The following is a 12944-nucleotide window of genomic DNA, read 5'->3' as shown; positions in this document are numbered from 1 at the left end:
TTGGGGCAGGGAACAGCAATGCAGAACACACAACATACACCATGCAACATCACTCTTTATTATGAAAACAAACAGCAATTGTGAGTGTGGAAAATACAGAAACAACTGACCCTTCAGTTGGCTATGTTACCTGGCCTACAAGGTAACTCTGGATTCTTTGTCGGCCAGGCCTCCAACCCTGTTCATGGGCATGGCCTGAGGCTGGAGAAAAGAGAAACAATGATGATATGGATGAAGACAAAGACGGCATCCAAGCACTCCTTTTAGGGGATTTCTTTGAAGGCCTCTTCTGGGATCTTGCACTTGGTCTGGAGAGAAGGAGTCGCGATGTCAGAAGAGCCAGCTCCCCAAGTTCCATTCTTAGGCCACCGGCCTCCACCTTCTTGGCCTCCCTGAAGGCCCAGAAACATTCATCTTTAACCCACTTGATTCCCAGACCTCACCTTGAGCATACTTAAGACCTGACCAGCTCTGGTGTAGTTCCATTCATTGTCCTGAAGGTACCTGCAGTGGGAGAACAACAGGTGATCTCCATTAGTACCACAGTAGAGTCACGCTGACCATGCAATGACACCACTAAATCTATGCCACTTTCTTGCTGAGACACATGTACCAGTATGAACACTATGTGTAATGACGAAGAAAGACCCAGTGAAAAGCAAACCATCTATCACTAGCATTCATGCCCACTAGAATTCAAAACACAAAAGTAGAGCTGTGCAAAAGAACAAGGGAACTTAATATACACTGATCAAGGAAGATGTTCAAGAAAATAACAAGTGAAAAATTTTTTTGCTTTTGTTTTTGTTTTGTTTTCCCTTCCCCCTCCCCGTGTCCTCAAGTCCATTCTATGTCTGCATCTTTATTCCTGTCCTACCCTTAGGTTCGTCAGAATCTTTCTTTTTCTTTTAGATTCCATACTAGTCTTTTTTTTAACATCTTTATTGGAATATAATTGTTTACAATGGTGTGTTAGTTTCTGCTTTCTAACAAAGTGAATCAGTTATACCTATACATATATCCCCATATCTCTTCCCTCTTGCGTCTCCCTCCCTCCCACCCTCCCTATCCCACCCCTCTGGGTGGTCACAAAGCACCGAGCTGATTTCCCTGTGCTATGCGGCTGCTTCCCACTAGCTATCGATTTTACATTTGGTAGTGTATATATGTCCATGCCACTCTCTCACTTTGTCACAGCTCACTCTTCCCCTTCCCCATATCCTCAAGTCCGTCCTCCAGTAAGTCTGTGTCTTTATTCCTGTCTTACCCCTAGGTTCTTCATGACCTTTTTTTTTTTAGATTCCATATATATGTGTTAGCATACGGTATTTATTTTTCTCCTTCTGACTTACTTCACTCTGTATGACAGACTCTAGGTCCATCCACCTCACTACGAATAACTCAATTTTGTTTCTTTTTATGGCTGAGTAATATTACATTGTATATAAGTGCCACATCTTCTTTATCCATTCATCCGATGATGGGCACTTAGGTTGTTTCCATCTCCGGGCTATTGTAAATAGAGCTGCAATGAACATTGTGGTACATGACTCTTTTTGAATTATGGTTTTCTCAGGGTATATGCCCAGTACTGGGATTGCTGGGTCATATGGTAGTTCTATTTGTAGTTTTTTAAGGAACCTCCATACTGTTCTCCATAGTGACTGTATCAATTTACATTCCCACCAACAGTGCAAGAGGGTTCCCTTTTCTCCACACCCTCTCCAGCATTTATTGTCTGTAGATTTTTTGATGATAGCCGTTAAGTGAAACATTTTTAAGTACAAATTTCCAGCCATCTTTTTTTGAGATATAATGTACACACTATTTTAAAGAATACAAGTCAGTGCTTTTTAGGATATCCACAAGATTGTACAACTATCTAATTCCAAAATAGTTTTATCACCTTGAAAAGAAACTCCTTAACCATTAGTGATCACTCCCTATTCCTCCCCTTCCCCCAGAACCTGGCAACCACTAATCTGCTTTTGGTCCCTGTGGATTTGCCGATTCTGGACATTTCACACTATATTCAACTTTTGTGACTGGCTTTTCACTTAGCATAATGTTTTCAAGGTTGATCATGTTATGACATATATCAGAACTGTACATTTTTATGAGTGAATAATATTCCACTATATGAATGTACCAGATTTATTCATCCATGCGTCAGCTAAAGGACATTTGGGTTGTTTCCACTTTTCGGCTATTATCAATAATGCTGCTATGAACGTTCCTGAACAAGTTTTAGAGTGAACGTATGTTCTCATTTCTCCTGGTAGATACTTGGGAGTAGGATTACTGGGTCATTTTGTAAATCCGTGTTTAACATTTTGAGGAACTGCCAAATTTTTTTCCCAAAGTGAGTGCTCCACTGAACCTTGATACCTGTAATATATGAGAGTTCTAATTTCTCCACATCCTCACCTACGCTTATCTTTTGTTTCATTGATTAAAGCCATCTTAGCGTATGTGAAGTGGTTGTTCTGATTTGTATTTTCCTAATGATTAATGATGTTGAGCACGTTTTCATGTGCTTGTTGGTCACTTGTATACAATCTTTAGAGAAATATCTATTCAAATCCTTTCTCCATTTTTAAATGGGATATTTATCTTTTGATTGTTGAGTTGTGAAATCCTTCAATATTCTAGATAGTAGATCTTATCAGATACGAGATTTGCAAATATTTTCTCCCATTTTGTGGGTTGTATTTTCACTTTCTTGATAGTGTCCTTTAATGTACAGAAGTTTTTACTTTTTTTTTTTTTTTTTTTTTTTTTTTTTTGCGGTACGCGGGCCTCTCACTGTTGTGGCCTCTCCCGTTGCGGAGCACAGGCTCCGGACGTGCAGGCCCAGCAGCCATGGCTCATGGGCTCAGCCGCTCTGCAGCATGTGGGATCTTCCCAGACCGGGGCACAAACCTGTGTCCCCTGCATCAGCAGGTGGACTCTTAACCGCTGCGCCACCAGGGAAGCCCAGAAGTTTTTACTTTTGATGAAGAGCAATTTACTTGTTTCTTTGGTTGCTTGTGCTTTTGGTGTCATACACAAGAAACCGTTGCCTAATTCAAGGTCATGAAGATATACACCTCTGTTTTCATCTAAGTGTTTTTTTATATTTTATTGGAGTTAATTTACTTACAATGTTGTGTTAGTTTCAGTTATACAACAAAGTGAATCAGTTATATATAACTCCATTCTTTTTCAGATTCTTTTCCCATATAGGTTATTACAGAATATTGAGTAGAGTTCTTTGTGCTATACAGTAGGTCCTTATTAGTTATCTATTTTATATATAGTAGTGTGTATATGTTAATCCCAATCTCCTAATTTATCACTTCCCCCCCACATTTCCCCTTTGGTAACCATAAGGTTTCATTTCGAGAACTGTGAGTCTGTTTCTGATTTGTAAATAAGTTCATTGGTATTGTTTTTATTATATTCCACATATAAGTGATATATGATATTTGTCTTTCTCTGTCTTACTTCACTTACCCAATCAAAAAATGGGCAGAAGATCTAAATAGACATTTCTCCAAAGAAGACATACAGATGGCCAAAAAGCACATGAAAAGATGCTCAACATAACTAATTATTAGAGAAATGCAAATCAAAACTACAATGAGGTGTCACCACACACGGGTCAGAATGGCCATCATCAAAAAATCTACAAACAATAAATGCTGGAGAGGGTGTGGAGAAAAGGGAACCCTCCTACACTGTTGGTGGGAATGTAAATTGATACAGCCACTATGGAGAACAGTATGGAGGTTCCTTAAAAAAACTAAAAATGGAGGTACTGTATGATCCAGCAATCCCACTCCTGAGCATATATCCAGAGAAAACCATAATTCGAAAAGATACATGCAGCCCAATGTTCATTTTAGCACTATGTACAATAGCCAAGACATGGAAGCAACCTAAATGTCCATCAACAGAGGAATGGATAAAGAAAGTGTAGTACATATACACAATGGAATATTACTTAGCCATTAAAAATAATGAAATAATGCCAGCTGCAGCAACATGGATGGACCTAGAGGTTATCATACTAAGTGAAAAAAGTCAGTAAGGGTTTTTACAGTTGTAGACTCTACATTAGGCCTTTGATCCATTTTGAGTCAATATTTGTATACGGTGTGTGATAGGGGTCAAAATTATTTTTTTTTGCATGTTAATACCCATGTGTCCCAGAACCACCTGCTTAAAAGACTATTTTTTTCTCCATTAATTATTTTGGCACCTATTGAAAATTAATTGGCTACAAGTGTCAGGGTTTCATTCTCGACTCTCAGTTCTATTGCATTCACCAATCAAAAGTCAGTGTCATACAGTCTTGATTATAGTACCTTTGTAGTAAGTTTTGAAATTGTGAAGATCAGGACTTGTGAGTTCTCAACTTTATTCCCTTTCAATATTGCTTTGACTACTCTGAGTCTATTGCATTTCCATGTGAATTGTAGAATCACCTTATCAATTTCTGGAAAGGAGCCAACAGTGACTTTGATAGATATGGTGTAGACTCTGTAGACCACTTTGAATAGTATTACCATCTTAACAATATTAAGTCTTCCAGTCTACAAACACAGAATGTCCTTCCATTTTTTTGAGGTTTTGTTTAAGTTATTCCAACAATGTTTTGAAGATTTTAAAGTATAAGTTTCTCACTTCTTTAGTTACATTTCTTTCTAAGTATTTATTCTTTTTGGTTCTACGATAAACCAAATTGTTTTCTTAATTTCAATTTAGGATTTTTCATTGTAAGTGCATAGAAATACAAATGATTTTTGTGTATTGATCTTATATCCTGAGATTCTGCTGAACTTGTTTATGTATTCTTACAGTATCTTAGCAAATTTCTTAGGATTTTCCATATAAAAGATCATGTCATCTGTGCATAATATTATTTTTTAAATGCTTCACATATATCATCATAAAATTAGGATACGTTTTTCATGAGCTTCCTTTTTTCCTGGAAGCAAAATACCCAAATACTTATTTTTCCAAATTGTCTGTGTGTTCCCTTTTTAATTCCCTCATTCTCCCAGCTCTCTCTTATCCTCATGCACACAAAATACTCACTTCTGAGACCACTGGAGGTTCATCCCAGACTGAGTGGAGAAAGCTTGTACCATTTGCTGCTGCTCCCAGTAGAAACTGGGCATGGAGCTGGTGGAGGGTGTGGGTACTGGGATGGAGAATGTGCTCTTGCTCTTTTTAGGGCTGACATCCCATACAAACAGCTCGTCATTCATGATGAAAAGACTGAAGGAAAAATGGTCACTCAGATAACTGGACAGGTGAACACCACCACACCCCTAACAACAATCTTGCTCCCACTGGCACTCAGCAACCAGATTCCTTCCACGTCCCTCCTGTGTCTGTCTCCCCGGTTCCTTGACTGGTACCTCTGCCCCTCCCCACAAAGCCCACCTTTGGAGAGACTGTCTTCCACCTTCACTCGATTTATAGGTTTATCCCCAACCCACGGGCAATTTTGTATTTACACTTTACCACACCCCAAGGGGTGGACAGTCTGATCCCCATTCTTGGAAGGAGACACTGAGTCACAGAGAGGTCATGCGACTTGACCAAGGTCACAGAGCGAGTGAGTGTTAGGTCAAGGAGATAATGCATAGGCCGATTCCAGAGCCCATGCTCTTCTTAACCACTAGGCTACACTGCTCTTGGGATCCCCCTGCTGGCTTTCCACAATACCGAGTAAACCTAAGATCTGCACCACCACATTCCCACGCCCCCGAGCCCAGGCTGGGATGGACATTCCCACCCACAACAGGGCTCTCACCTGGAATAGCTGGCAGGGGTAGTGGTGAAGGTCCGGGTGAATGCACGCAAACAGCCCTGAGAACTTCCTTCCACTTCAACAGCAAACAAACAACAGTACCCCTTACAGCTGCATGTGCTGTACACGCTCACACAGCGGTCCCCAGTCAGGGTGTGACTGGACACTCATGCTGAGAGGGCAGTTGTTCACGGGGGCCAGGGTGTTGGGAATGGGGAGCGCAACTATAGGAGCAGTCTGCGCCCAGTGACAGGGCCCCTGACGACCACCACACAAGTTCACGGGGTGCATTTTTCACAGCCGCCCAAGAGGTGGATACTACTACCCTATTGTGCAAATGCGGAAACTGCGAGGTTAATTAATGGCCCAAGTTCTCAGAGTAAGTATTTGGGTTGAAAGCCACCAAAATCCACAGCCGGTGTCCCCAACACCCAGGGTGTGGAGGGCAGACAGGCACGGACAGAGCTCAGACTTGGGTGTTCTGTGGGAAGACTGAGGGTTGGAGAACACAGAGAGGAAGGGGAGGGAGGGGAGGGGAGGGGAGGGAATAGAGGGGAGGGGAGGGGAGGGAGGGGGGAGGAGAGGGAGGGAAATGAAGGGAAGGGAAGGGAAGGGAAGGGAGGGGAAGGGAAAGGAAGGGAAGGGAAGGGAAGGGAAGAGAAAGGGAGGGAAGGGAGGGGAGGGGAAAGGAGGGGAAAGGCAGGGAAGGGAAGGGAAGGGCAAGGAAGGGAAGGGAAGGGGTCAGGGAAGAGAAGGGAAGGGAAGGGAAGGGAAGGGAAGGCGACGGAGGGGTCAGAGAAGCTGGGTGGTTAAGGGAATGAGCCTGGCCACGGGAAGGGAGCAGTGGGGAATCTGGGGAGGGGGGTCTACACACACTCACCTTCCTTGAACAGCCCGTTGACAGAGAAGCAGAGCATCGTTCCCTGAAAGGGAAGAGTTGAGGTGCCCAGACACCACATCCACCTCCCATCCACCTGCGGCTTCCTGGGCCCGCCCGAGGGAGGAAGCAGGCACTCACCATCTGGAACCACGTGTCCACCAGAAGGAGCTGAAGTCATGTTGAGTCTTGGGCAACACACAGAGAGTGTGCACAATGACACGTTTTGTGGGCTTCAGCAGCCTGACCCGCAGGTCTGTGAGGGGAGGGGAAGTGAGCGAAGGTCAGGGGCTGCCACGCCCTGGGCCCTATGATTGACCCCTTCACCGCCCTTTCCCACCCAGTCTTCCCATCACACACTCACAGGGGTCCTTGAGCTTCTTCATATTCCTGCTGTCCTTGAAATACTCGCACAAGCTGCTTCTAGGAGACAAAGAGCAACAGTGGGTGGTGGGTGTTTGCAGGAGCTGGCCTGTGTCTGCTGGGGAGCCACATGGCCCAGGAGCACAGCCTGTGCTGTGATACTCACGGGGCTGGGTCCTTGGGGTGGAAGGGAATCGTCAGGGAGAAGCAGGCCTCCTCGTGATAAGCACCCGCGAGAACCTGTCTGTCTCCATAGTCATGGATCAAGTAGTACCTAAGGAGGAGCAATGAAGACAGTCTATCTCTGTGGTCTGGACCTCAAATGAGACTTGAAAACTCCCCTGAGCAGACCTGTGCTTAGGTGGCCTCACCTGTCCTAGACCTGCCCCCCTTGCTCAGCTTCCCAGAGATACTTACTGCTTCAGGAATTGCAGGACTAGGCTCTTCAGCTCATCAGATCCAAAGTAGCTTCCCTGGAATCAAATGGCACTTGAGACTATGCAGTAGATAAAGCCTCCCTGCAACACCCCAAATGTTGTTTGATCCTTTTCCTCACCTTGCAGGGCTTTACTATGTAGGGAGTGTCAACGTCAACGGTCACTGGTGACGGTAACTCCTGGCCATCCTGGAGAAGGGAAGAGGAAGTCAGGAGTGGAGACCAGGGGAGTGGCTCTGGATGATCTGGGAAAAGGATGGGCCCTGGAGGGTGAGGGTCAGAGGTCAGGTGTGAAAGGGCCCTGGAAATTCCGTGGGAAAGCTTACAGTGGATGTCTTCATCATGAGGTCCTGGAAGTCTCTAGTGTTATATTCAACTTGTGTGTGTGCGTTTGTGTATTTATGGGTATTTTTCCAGCAAGTATATCCATGTCATTTTCAGGAGTCCATGTCCCCCAAAATGGTTAAGGTTCTGATGCTAATATGTGATCTAGGCAAGACCCAAAGGGCTTGAGGGCAGGTGCAGAGGCCACCGACATTCATAAGAGACAATGATTTACGTAGGCACTTACCAGGCGTAACAACTTCGGGAAACATTCTCTGATGGCCTGTCCAAAACCAAAAATAGAGAAGAGGTGGTTGATAGTTCAAGGTTGCAATGCTTCCTTTGAGTTAAAACAGTAATACCATAAACAGAGATCAATGTGTTCTGGCCAATCCAGCAGCACCCTTTGCCCACCTCTGCTCCTGATTTTAAGGGTTTTCGGTCCACTTGCCTGTTGAGCACTGAGCATCTGTCATCTTACTGTCTGAAAGGCACTGTCTCCTCATCTCTCTCAGTACCTTCACTTTAATATTCCTCCCCTCCCTCCCTTCCTCTCCTTCGCCTTGGTAGCTCCCACCCAGACTACTCGGACTCCCTTCTCCAGTGCCACAGGGACCAGCATTTCAAACCCGTGCTGCAGGGCTTCCTTCTCCTCCCTCCCTTCCTCCAGGGCCCCACTGAATGCTGTGGGGAGAAGAGGGGATGGAGTGGGAGCCCGGGGCTCTGCTACCTCACTGGGGGTCCAGCACTCTGGCAAGACCCCGACACCCCCCGGGATGGCCCAGGATGCTGGGACAGTGAGGTGAGTGAGGTGGGGCTCAGGGAGGGAGATGGAGGGGATGAAGACAGAAAGGGAGTGAAGATAGGAAAGGAGAGATGAGAGAGACATAGGGGCACAGAGACAAGGGAGAGGGAGAAAACAAAGGGAAGGAAAAGAAGCTCTCCAGTGGTCGGGGTCAGGGAAGAAGAGAGAAGAAAGGGGAAAAGGCACACCTGTTGCAGCTCTTCACCTGCCCCAGAATCGCCCAGACATACCAGGTAGGAATGGAAAATATGCACATGTTGGGCTGGGGGCCCACTGGATGCTGGCTGAAACTTTGTCACCTGTGTGAGCTCAGCCAGACTTGGGCACGGGAAACCGAGCAGCCATGGGGGCAGATCTTCCTCAGAAGGAGGAAAGGGTCAGGTCCCAGCTCAGTATGGGGTTGAGGATCCGTGGCCCCCTCTGATGATCACTGTCTTCTCTCCCGATGACCCCTGCACCTCTCTGAGTTGGTTCTTTATCTGAGGAATCATACCTGTCTCAGGCTGCCCAGGGCTCCTGTGAAGGACCAGGCGGGATGATGTGACGTGTGCAGGGAGGGATGGGAAGTGCCCCTCAGAGGCCTGTCCTTCGGTCTCCTCTACCACCTCTGCCCTCTGCCTTCCACTCCTGCCTCAGGAAGCCCTCTGATCACTGGCGGGGGCCCACGTCTGGCCCCTGACTCAGGGAGCCCTGCTTTTTCCCAAGGAGGGTCCAGCTCCTGGCACTGGGCCAGCAGAATGGATGTCATGACAGCAGCCATCCATGGCCTCAGCCCTCAGCATGGCGCAGGAAAGCCCCCATGTCAACCTGGGAGAGGAGGGGGGATCCCTTTGGAGGAAGGGGAAGAGGGCCCCTCTCAGAACGGGGGAGGCAAACCCCATCTCAGCACGAAGAAGGAAGGCTTCTCTCAGCAAGAAGCCCTGGACAGGAGGACCCTTCTCAGTCCAGGGCGCCAGCATATGGATCAAGGCTGGTCGCTCCTGGTCCTGGTGAGGAGGAGAAGCCCTGCTTCCTGGGGCACACTCTTGGGAGGCCTTGCTGGAATATAGCTGGGCGCAGAGAGCTGGAAACAGACCCCAGAGCGCCTGCAGAGGTGAGCAGGTCAGGGGAAGGAAACTCCTCACCGGTGATAGGCACAGAGAGAGCAGAAGGTGGGGCCTGTGATCCTCCCAGAAGACCAGGGCTGCCACCTTTGGCAAAGGGGCACTGTCACAGATAGTCTAGGCTCCCATGGGTGAAGGTCACCAAGAAGGGTGACAGGGTGTTCACACTGACCTTACATAGGTGGACTGGTCTGGGAAGGTGTCACACAATGGGTTCCCTTGCAGCCACAGCTCTTCAAGCTTCAGCCCTTGCATCTTGCTCAACTCCCACATAGACGTCAGCTGAGAAAAATGGCGTGGAAGTGGGAAAAGGAATCCCAGGGAAAGAGGGACATCTGGATCCCTGCACCCCCAGACCCCTCCCTCCCACACAGGTACCTTCATCTGCCTCCTGTCATCACTCTGATGGCCAATAACATGCCCGCCCCTACTCTCAACCCAACTTTGACCTGGCTCCCTCTTCTCACCTCATTTTTGGAGAGGTTCAGGATCTTGACCGTGGGGGCCATCTGTATAATGTCAGACAGGCCATTCAGCTGGTACAGTTTGTTGTTGCTCAAGTTCAAGGACAACAGCTTTGGGGCAAGAAGAGGTAGAGTGAAGGTTACTATCTAGGACCTTGGAGACAAATCTGCCCTCCACCCCATCTCTTCCACCCCCTACCCTAATACCAGCACTGGGCCTACAGCCTCACCTCAGGGAAATTCTTTTCGATGACCTGCAGGGTGGCAGTCATGCAGCTTCTTCGATTCAGAAATATATCAATATCATAGCCCACCAAGTCTTCAGGAAGGAGAGGGGAGGGAATCAGATGGCTGAGTGGGGTGTGGGGCCAGCACCAGCCCCTCCCCACGTTACCATCCTTAAGTCTCCCTCCAGGAAGACCCCTGTGCCCTCGCACGCCCTAGAATTACTGCTGTCAGCCGTACCTGGGTCAAGGCGGAGCCTCTGGAGGTCAAGAGCTTGCTGGGAGACATCAAATCGTTTGCTCAAGGTCAGCTGCGGAGAGAGAGATGGAGAGAGCCGCTCTGAGGTTGTGGTGGTGGCAGGGAAATCGGGGGCGAGCGGGATGGGGGACTGGAAGAAGGAGAGGTGGGTCTGAGCATTGGCACACAACATGCCTTGCATCTGCATTACCTTTAGCTGCTCCATTTCTTCTGGCTTCAACTTATACCGCACAGAGTAGGGAACAGCGGAGGGCCTGACAAAGACAGGTATCTACAGCAAGAAGAGGTGGGGTAAGCACCAGGAACTCTAGTTCCAAAGAAGAAAACCAGGGGCTTCCCTGGTGGCGCAGTGGTTGAGAGTCCGCCTGCCGATGCAGGGGACACGGGTTCGTGCCCCGATTCGGGAGGATCCCACGTGCCGCGGAGTGGCTGGGACCGTGAGCTGCGGCCGCTGCGCCTGGGCGTCTGGATCCTGTGCTCCGCGACGGGAGAGGCCACAATGGTGAGAGGCCCGCGTACCGCAAAACAAACAAACAAACAAACAAACAAAACCCAGCCATTGGCCTGTACTCCAACCTCAGGGTGAGGTACACATAACGCCCTCAACACACACCTTTCCTCTCTCCTCGTCATGTATCTTGTAGCTGACATCCATCAATGCACAGGCAGTGCTAGCTTCCTGGACAAAGAATCGAGCCCCATTTTTCACAAAGTGGAACTACAGGGATTGAATACAACAGCAATAGAATCAGAAGCCAACAGACCCTGCTGAACCAGGTCTCTCTCTCTCCCCCTTCCCTGTGCCCACGCGTCTGGCTTCGGCATCCTCTCTTACGTCCACTGGAGTGAAGGGGACACTGCAATGGCTCTGGATTGACTTCATTAGCCATGTCTTGTCATACTTTATCCCACAAGGAATCTAAGGATGAAAAGAAGCGATGGGAGAGAGGACAGACAACAGGGAATTTAGGCTGGAGGACGAACCTTTTCCTGTTCTTTCCCGGCCTTCTACTGAGCTTGAAAGGGCTTGTAAAGAAGGGACCACTGGCATGATTTCTTATGGGTGTGCGTAATATGGATTTCCTAAGTACTCTTTCTCTCCAGTCAAACTCTCTTCCACATAATCAAGGTGTCAGAGATGATGTTCCTTTTATAAATTTGCAGGAGATCCTACCCAGCGCACACACTGCTTGCCCCTTAGACAAGGTCTCCAGAGGCTCGACCCTCTGTCTCCCACACTCAGCTTGCCAAGCTGAGACCTCCAATGTGGAGTCGCTCCATATCCTTGGCAGTAGTTTCCATCTTTGCTTTGAGACAGGCTCCTCCGTTCTCCTCACGGTCAGCCTGTTCCCTTTACATTGCTTCTCTGAACCTGCCCTTAGATGAACAAGACTGTTAACTACTGGTAATAAAAAGGACAGATTACAAACTGTCCCCAGTGAAATAAACCAGCATCTCTACATGAGACCAACACAGCTCCCCCTACCTTTTCTCTCCTGCACATTCCATACATTTTTCAGGATACTCACTGTGACCCTGAACCAGCTCCCTGGGGTTCCATCTTGTGTGTTCTCCCCCATTTCTCTCTCCAGAGGTTTTCTGTTTCTCCACATATTAGTATGCATGTGGCCTTCACTGTGCCATCTCACTCCTCTCTTGTTGCCTGGGATGGTACAGGGAGAGCTGCAGGGGGGACGTGGAGAGAAGGCGGGTGAGTGGCCTTAAGTGCTAAGAAAGTCTTCTGTACACCCTCGTGTCTTTGACACCAGCACTACAATTAGGATTGCTCAACCATTATTTCACTTCTAGCATGGTTTGCAGTGAGAGAAGAAAAACAAGTCCACGGAGCGTGAGAGAGGTGCATAGTCCCAGGGGCTGCTGTGCACAAACCCTGCTGCCTGGTCACTTACTGTCTTACTTCGGGGTCCTCCTGGACATCCTTCTTCACGACGTTTCCATCATCCTCCTTGAGCTGTGAGGGCTGAGGCTCACATCTATCGTGTTCATAATGAGGGCTCCTCTCGCCAGAATTACCTGGGAAAGAACACCAGCCTTTCTTTCTTCCTTGAGGTGGTCTACCACCATCACTGTATTCTGAAAAGAGGAACAAAAATACAAGTTTGCAGACACATCTGTGGTCCACTTACCACATTCCATGTCTTAGGCTAACAGCATGGTAGGGCAGGCAAAGTGCCAACCTGGCCTAAGGGACCAGTCCCACAAGCCTCAGAAAGGACACTCTTCTGCCTGTGCAGAGAGGACAGTCTTATCCAACAGATGGCACTA

At 47.7% G+C, this 12944-nt stretch overlaps 1 pseudogene; it reads right to left on the bottom strand.

The window, feature by feature from the left end:
- Window positions 1-263: 263 nt before the first annotated feature.
- LOC132513087 (nuclear RNA export factor 2-like) lies at window positions 264-12614 on the bottom strand (annotated as a pseudogene).
- Between the last annotated feature and the right edge of the window lie 330 nt (window positions 12615-12944).

The sequence above is a fragment of the Lagenorhynchus albirostris genome, chromosome X (assembly GCF_949774975.1).
Source record: "Lagenorhynchus albirostris chromosome X, mLagAlb1.1, whole genome shotgun sequence".
NCBI lineage: Eukaryota > Metazoa > Chordata > Mammalia > Artiodactyla > Delphinidae > Lagenorhynchus > Lagenorhynchus albirostris.
This window is presented reverse-complemented; position numbering and strand designations above follow the sequence as displayed.